At 45.2% G+C, this 6,913-nt stretch overlaps 1 pseudogene; it reads left to right on the top strand.

Annotated features, from left to right (window-relative positions):
- The first annotated feature begins 1,954 nt into the window (after positions 1-1,954).
- LOC115833694 lies at positions 1,955-4,147 on the top strand (annotated as a pseudogene).
- Positions 4,148-6,913: the final 2,766 nt, after the last annotated feature.

Genomic DNA, 6,913 nt, shown 5'->3' with positions numbered 1-6,913 from the left:
GAATATGAACATATTTTCCTAAGTAATTTATAGATTCAATGTTATTCCCATTGAACTACTGACATTCTTCAGAGAATAAGAAAAAAAAAACCCAACATTTAAAATTCATATGGAACCAAAAGAGAGCCCAAATAGCCAAGCCAACCTTAAGAAAAAAAAAAGCTGAAAGTGTCACCCTACCTAACTTCAGACCATACTAGAAGAGTACAGTAACCAAAACAGCATGGTACTGGTATAGAAAGAGACACATAGACAAATGAAACAAAATAGAGAGCCTAGAAATAACGCCACAAACCTACAACCACCTGATCTTTGACAAAGTCAACAAAAGCAAGGAATTAGGGAAAGGCCTCCCTATTCAATAAATGCTGCTAGGAGAACTGGCTAGCCATGTGCAGAGAATTCAAACTGGAACCCTTCCTAACACCATATACAAAAATTAACTCAAGATGGATTAAAGACTTAAATGTAAAAGCCAAAACTATAAAAACCTTAGAAGAAAAAGTCTAGATAATACCATTCAGGATATAGGCATGAGGAAATGTTTGATGACAAAAAGGCCAAAAGCAATAGCAACAAAAGCAAAAATTGACTAATGGGGTCTAATTAAACTAAATAGCTTCCGCAGAGCCAAAGAAACTATCATCAGAGCAGAGAACCTAGAGAATGGGAGAAAAATTTTCAACCTATCCATCTGACAAATGTCTAATATCCAGAATCTACGAGGGACTTAAAATTTACAAGAGGAAATCAAACAACCCCATTAAAAAGTGGTCAAAGAACATGAACAGACATATCTCAAAAGAAGACATACATGTGCCCAACAAACATGAAAAGCTCAACATCACTGATAACTGGATAAATACAAATCAAAACCACAATGAGATACCATCTCACACCAATTACCATGGCTATTAATAAAACATTAAAAAAAAATAAAAACAGATGCTGGTGAGGTTGTGGAGAAAACGGAACACTTTTACACTGTTGGTGGGAGTGTAAATTATTTCAAGCATTGTAGAAGAGTGTGGAGATTCATCAAAGACCTAGAAGCAGAAATACCGTTTGACCCAGCAATACTATTACTGGGTATACGCCCAAAGGAATATAAATCTATTTTAAATATACATGTACACATATGTTCATTGCAGCACTATTTACAATAGCAACGTCATGTAATCAATCTACATGCCCATCAATGATAGACTGGATAAAGAAAACGTGGTACACCTACACCATGGAATAATATGAAGCCATAAAATGTAATGAGATGATGTCCCTTGTAGGGACATGTTTGGAGTTTGAAGCCATTCCTCCCAGCAAACTAACGCAGGAGCAGAAAACCAAACACCACTTATTATTCTAACTTATTAGCTGAAGCAGATCAATGAGAACACATGGACACATCAGGAAGAACAATACACACTGGACACCTGTTTCATGGCATGGGGGAGGGGAAGGAGAGCATCAGGAAGAATAGCTGCGGATGCTGGGCTTAGTACCTGGGTGATGAGATGATCTGTGCAGTAAAGCACAGTGGCACATATTTATCTATGTAAGAGACCTGCATATCCTGCACATGGACCCCTAAACTTAAAATAAAAGTTGAAAAAAATATTTATCACATATGGACCCCTGAACTTAAAATAAAAGTTGAAAAAAAATGAGAATCTGGTGGATTCTCTATGTTAGACCCAAACTTAGGATCCTGAAGCTCCCGCTGGGGGAATCGGGGCTGGGGGCACCCTGGGGAGCTGCTGCCAAGGCCATCCGCCCTCCCTACAGGCTGCCTCCCTTCCCGCCCGGTGACGGAAAGGAGAGGGGGAATGTGAACAGCTGTGGAAGTCAGACTCTTGGGAACTGAATCAGGCCCCAGCCCATGCCCTCCAGCCCAGTCCAGCCAGCGTGCCCGCCAGTCTTCCCACCCAGCCAGCCCAGCCCTCAGGATTGTTAGATGGAACAAGGATCCATCATCACCCAGGCATGGAGGAAAGATGCCCTGGTCCTTACCAAGCAAGGCCTGGTTTCCAAAGTGCTCTCTGAAGAGGCCTCATGTTTGTCGCATCTTAGAACTAAGATTTCTTTCTGCTGTTCTTGCTCCCAGCATGTGGGGCAGTCAAGTTCCCCTGCTGAGCTCTCCACACATAAGGAGGATGTCAACACCATTGCTAAGTCGGATCAGCTCCAGGGTCTCCAGTATCAGTTTTATCAGATCCCAGGAACCTGCCTGCTCCCAGAGGTGACAGAAAAATCAAGGAAGGATCTGTATGGTCGCTGACCTGGATGAAACCCTTGTGCATAGCTCCTTTAAGCCAATCAGCAATGCTGACTGCCTACGGCCTGCCTGTAGAGATTGAGGGGACCATGCGCCACATCCATTTGCTCATGAGGCCTTATATGGATGAGTTCCTGAGATGACTGAAGGAACTGTTTAAATGTGTTTTCTTCATTGCTGTCTTCATTCCCACCTGAATAAGTATGCAGATCCTGTTGAGAGGTGACAGCGTGCTGGCAGTCCTCACAGCCCATGCTTGCTCTTGGGGCCTCCTCTGCCTGGACTCCCACTTTGGCAGCACTTGAGGAGCCCTTCAGCCCGCCGCTGCACTGTGGAAGCCCCTTTCTGGGCTGGCCAAGGCCGGAGCCGGCTCCCTCAGCTTGTGAGGAGGTGTGGAGGGAGAGGCACGGGCGGGAACCAGGGCTGCACGTGGTGCTTGCAGGCCAGCTGGAGTTCCAGGTGGGCGTGGGCTCGGTGGACCCCGCACTTGGAGTGGCCGGCTGGCCCCACCGGCCCCGGGCGGTGAGGGGCTTAGCACCTGGGCCAGCAGCTGCTGTGCTCAATTCCTTGCTGGGCCTTAGCTGCCTTCCCATGGGGCAGGGCTTGGGACCTGCAGCCCGCCATGCCTGAGCCTCCCTGATGAGCGCCACCCCCTGCTCCATGGCACCCAGTCCCATCAACCACCCAAGGGCTGAGGAGTGCGGGAGCACAGCACGGGACTGGCAGGCAGCTCCACCTGCAGACCTGGTGCGGGATCCACTGGGTGAAGCCAGCTGGGCTCCTGAGTCTGGTGGGGACATGGAGAACCTTTATGTCTAGCTAAGGGATTGTAAATGCACCAATCAGCACTCTGTATTTAGCTCAAGGTTTGTAAACACACCAATCAGCACTCTGTGTCTAGCTCAGGGTTTGTGAATGCACCAGTCGACACTCTGTATCTAGCTACTCTGGTGGGGACATGGAGAATCTTTGTGTCTAGCTCAGGGATTGTAAACGCACCAATCAGTGCCCTGCCAATCAGCAGGATGTGGGTGGAGCCAGATAAGAGAATAAAAGCAGGCTGCCCAAGCCAGCAGTGACAACCCACTCGGGTCCCCTTCCACACTGTGGAAGTTTGTTCTTTTGCTGTTTGCAATAAATCTTGCTGCTGCTCACTCTTTGGGTGCACCCTGCCTTTATGAGCCGTAACACTCACGGTGAAGGTCTGCAGCTTCACTCCTGAAGCCAGCGAGACACAAACCCACCGGGAGGAGGGAACAACCCCAGACGCACCACCTTAAGAGCTGTAACACTCACTGCGAACATCTGCAGCTTCACTCCTGAGCCAGCAAGACCACAAACCCACCAGAAGGAAGGAACTCCGAACACATCCGAATGTCAGAAGGAACAAACTCCAGACACGCTGCCTTTAAGAACTGTAGCACTCACTGCGAGGGTCCGCGGCTTCATTCTTGAAGTCACTGAGACCAAGAACCCACCAATTCCGGACACACTGTGACGGGTATGCTGGACCAGTGTGGGGTGTTCTGGGGTTGCCTAGCCCATGAGTCGTGTTTGTTCCACCAGGGCTGCTATGTCAATGACCACAGCCATCTGGGGAGGGATCTGAGGAAAACTCTCATCCTGGAAAACTCGCCTGCTTCTTACATCTTCCACCCAGAGAATGAAGTGCCTGTGCAGTCCTGGTTTGATAACATTCCAGAGAGCATCTGCTGCACCTGACGTCAATCTTCGAGGAGATGAGTGGAGCAGAGGGCATCTACACTAGCCTTTGGCAGCAGTGGGCCCTTAGCCTTCCCTGCTCCCCAGCAATGGCCATCACAGCAGGGGACTTTCCCACACTGTGCCTTTATGATCAGCCTGAAAGAGTGAAGGCTGGAACACCTACCCACATGGGCTTGGAAAGAGTGAGAAGTGATTGAAAAGAGCTTTAGGACAGCTTCGATGCTGAGTGGGTGAATGCCAGACCAAGGATACCCAGAGCTACCTGCCATCAAGTTGTTGGGTTCCCGAGATGTGGTTGTGAGAGAAAGAAAGAGAGCATGTGTGTTTTGCCATGAACCGTGGCCCCAAGTATATAGTGTTTCAGTGGGGGAGAAGCTGAAAGACGACTCTTCCCAAGCTAGCTTGTCTCCTCTCCTGTCACCCTATGAGCCCCTGAGTTCCATAGGGATGAAGATTATTGAAGGCTCCATTGCAAACCTGGTCTTTCCTCAGTGCTGCAAGGCCTATGCCAAGGAGAAAGGAAGGGTATGCCTTTGCGTGTTCCAGGCACACATCTTTCTGAAATATTTCTCCAGCCAGTTGTTGCAGACAAAAGATGACATTTCTGGGAAGGTGGGGACTTATGTCCAGACCAGTAGCCAAGCCATCAGGTCTTGTGGCCCAAAGGCTATTCTTACTTACCTCCAGCCAAGTGCCTGGGATGGATCCTTTCTGCATCTCCCCAAGGCTCACCACTTAGCCATAGCCTCAAATCTGTGGGGAAGGAGGTTGTCTCCCCGCCCTGCAAGAGGACAAATAACTGATTTGTGTTCTTTAGACTCTGTTTTAAAATTCTCTTAAAAAAAAAGTAGCCTATCTGAAACTGAAAAAAAAAAGAAAAACAAGAAAAAAAGATATCATACTTACATAGGTGAAAAACATATAGATCTATCTATAAGCAACAAACACAGCTAATTCACACATATATTAAACATCACATTGAGATAAAATGTACCGAGCTAAAAATTATCATTCAACTCATATCAAGCTTTAAAAGCAAAAATACAGTTAACTAATCTGAGAAAACATAACCCCCAAGAAAATAAACACAATAACAAGGAACTGAAAATCAGAAGAGAGATTTTAATGCATAAAATCCTGAATACAGCATAGATTTACAATGAAAAATAACTCTTTTTTTTTTTTGAAACAGGGACTTGCCCTGTCACCCAGGCTGGAGTGCAGTGGCACAATCTCGGCTCTACCCACTGGGTTCACGCCATTCTCCTGTCTCAGCCTCCGGAGTAGCTGGGAATACAGGCGCCCGCCACTATGCCTGGCTAATGTTTTGTATATTCAGTAAAGACGGGGTTTCACCATGTTAGTCAGGATGGTCTCGATCTCCTGACCTCGTGATCCACCCGCCTTGGCCTCCCAAAGTGCTGGGATTACAGGCATGAGCCACCACACCCGGCCGAAAAATAACTCTTTAGATATCTGCAGCATTCAACTGTGTGCACTCATGAAAAGCAGATATTTTAAGTCATTGGAATTTAATAAATTGCAGTAAAATTGTACAGAAAATACATTTCAATCATTAATAATAGGCTCTAATGAGAAGAATTTAATAAATAATCATTAAAAAGACAGGAGAATTTTATTATATTCTCAATATGTTGCTGCTCTTCTTACCACAAAATATAATAAAACCATATGACTACAATATAGCTTTCAGGAGCTAAAAAAGCCTTCTATTTTCAAATAAAAGAACAATATAAATTTCGCAAAATACGATGAGCATTACTGAAGTATAAAGTAAATATCTGGAATTAACATATATCATCATTTAGATACAGACTAAGAAAAAGAATATAAATGTTAATGACTCCTTTCTGCCTACAGTGAGCTTAAAATTATAACAAAAAATTTTAATAAATATGTAGCACCTCCAAGAAATTTTATTAATAGCTTACATAATGTGTAAATTTGAGGAATTTATTTTAGAATTTTTGAAGCTAAAAATCACCAGCTTGACATTCACTTCAGAAAGCAAAAGGTAAAGGAGAGTAACATAAGCAAGATGACAGAATGGGAGGTTCTGCATCCACATCCCCCACAACATAATGCAGCTGCCACAGCAAACATAAGTGCATTCATGAAAGCCTTGGAATCCATTTCAGAGTTTGTGACACCCAGCTGGAGGCAAAGACCAAGGAAGACATCTTAAGAGGGTGAGCACTCGACCAACTGGCAAACTTGCCAATCATGTTCTTGGCTTCAAAAGAGAATACAGCCACATCTTACTGTGGACTTGGCTATAATTCATTTGACCTTGGTCCTGACACTGCAACAATCTGCCAGAAACACAAGAGAGCTCATACTCGGCTGGACGCGGTGGCTCACGCTTGTAATCCCAGCACTTTGGGAGGCTGAGGCGGGCGGATCACAAGGTCAGGATATCGAGACCACGGTGAAACCCCATCTCTACTAAAAATACAAAAAATTAGCCAGGCGTGGTGGCGGGAGCCTGTACTCCCAGCTACTCGGAGAGGCTGAGGCAGGAGAACGGCGTGAACCTGGGAAGCGGAGCTTGCGGTGAGCCAAGATTGCACCACTGCACCCCAGCCTGGGTGACAGAGCAAGACTCCATCTCAAAAAAAAAAAAAAAAGAATTCATACTCACCTGAGACTTAGGTGACAGGCCTGCAGAACTTGGTTCTCTCCGTAGTCCCTGAATCAGGCAAAACGCACCTTCTTTCCTTCTCCAGCCATGATCTGGAAGAAATCTTCACATTGCTATGATGAAATGCAAACTAACAATATGAAAAATACTAAAGTATTAATGTCACTAAAAATGGTAAATACATACTGAAATTCAGAATACTTTAAATTGTTATCATGTTAAACTAAACAATTAAAATATAAGATGTTTTA

The sequence above is a fragment of the Nomascus leucogenys genome, unplaced genomic scaffold (genome assembly GCF_006542625.1).
Source record: "Nomascus leucogenys isolate Asia unplaced genomic scaffold, Asia_NLE_v1 Super-Scaffold_640, whole genome shotgun sequence".
NCBI classification, from domain to species: Eukaryota; Metazoa; Chordata; class Mammalia; order Primates; family Hylobatidae; genus Nomascus; species Nomascus leucogenys.
Note: the sequence above shows the minus strand (reverse complement) of the source record. Positions and strands in the feature narration are given on the sequence as shown.